At 58.6% G+C, this 1,216-nt stretch overlaps 1 protein-coding gene across 1 annotated transcript in view; it reads left to right on the top strand.

Moving 5' to 3' along the window:
* Positions 1 to 1,216, top strand: part of SP2 (Sp2 transcription factor) — a gene marked incomplete at its 3' end in the record, with an annotated part of 6,531 nt that overhangs the window by 226 nt on the left and 5,089 nt on the right.

The raw sequence follows: 1,216 nt of genomic DNA, 5'->3' as shown, positions 1-1,216 counted from the left end.
AGTCCCCGGTGGCCCTTTCCCCCCCCCCCGGGTGCCGGGAGCGCACGGCGGGCTCCGAGGGCCGAAGCGCCGCCAGGCAGACCTCGGGCCATCTGGAGAGTTGGTCGGGACGCGAGGCTCTTGGGCCGTGTGTCCTGGGGCGGGAATGAGCCCTGGTTGTGCTCGTTTGAGGAACGTAATAGAGGAAACGGTTCTCGAGCCAGAAATCACTGCGGTTTTGGTTGCTTTGTCCTTTTACAGGGGTGAAGGCAGGCAAGGGGTGAGGGGGCTGCTGTTGTTTCCAGGCTGTAGGGAGACGGTTTCCGTACAAAACTGCACTTGTGACAAGCGGAGGAAGAGGAGGTGGGCAGAGAAATACGAATTTTATGAATCAGTGCTCTTTAATTGCCCTGAGGGAGAGTCCTCTTTCGCTTGAGGCTCAGCTGGGGGGTTTACGGAAGGGCAAACTGGACCTGAACTGCTCATCAAATTCTTCGTGGGGCGTGAGTAAGCGTGTAACGCAGAGTGGGCGATGGTTTCATGGTGCACCTCTGTGAGAGGGTGCTGGGGAGGGGGGGGGCAGCTCCTGCCTCTCAGAAGGGTCCCTTTCCCCCAGGGCAGATCCAGAAACGTTCCCTGCGGGCAGCGACGGTCCTGCTCCCGGTTCCGTCCTGGGCAAACAGCCCGGAGAGTGAAGCCGTGTGCTTTGGTACCCGCTTGGTTTCACCGCGCTGCGAGCGGGTTTATACCGTGTTACACCCTCAGGATGTGAAACTGTCGCTGTTGGACTTGGACGTAAATTGTACAAGTGAGAAACTCGCGGAGGGATTACACCGCAACTGCGGCAACACAGGGCTTCTCCCCCGGTCGTTATCCTTATTTATTTGTTCGGGCTAATGGGATCTCTCCTGGTATGTGTCTCTCTTTCTGGCCAGCTCAGCGTTGCTCTTATTTGTAGTCAGGGCTGTTAATCCTCGGCAGTGCCCTAATTCTGCTGAAAGGGAGGGTGCAGCCATTGAACTCGGGCAGCCGTACAAGCTCCCGGCTTTCTGGGAAGAAAGCGTCCTTTTATCGCAGGCCAGCTCGCTGGGTGCGAGCGTCTGATGCTTTCGTCTCTGGGAGGTTGCCACAGCGAGCGGCAGCGAGTGGCTTCAAGGGAATGGATGCCCTTCGCTAAGGAACGGGGCGAGTAATTTCCGTGCGATGCCGTCCCAGGCGCCCGGGGCCCTGACCTGAC

This window comes from Pygoscelis adeliae, unplaced genomic scaffold, assembly GCF_000699105.1.
Source record: "Pygoscelis adeliae isolate BGI_AS28 unplaced genomic scaffold, ASM69910v1 Scaffold1444, whole genome shotgun sequence".
NCBI lineage: Eukaryota > Metazoa > Chordata > Aves > Sphenisciformes > Spheniscidae > Pygoscelis > Pygoscelis adeliae.
This window is presented reverse-complemented; position numbering and strand designations above follow the sequence as displayed.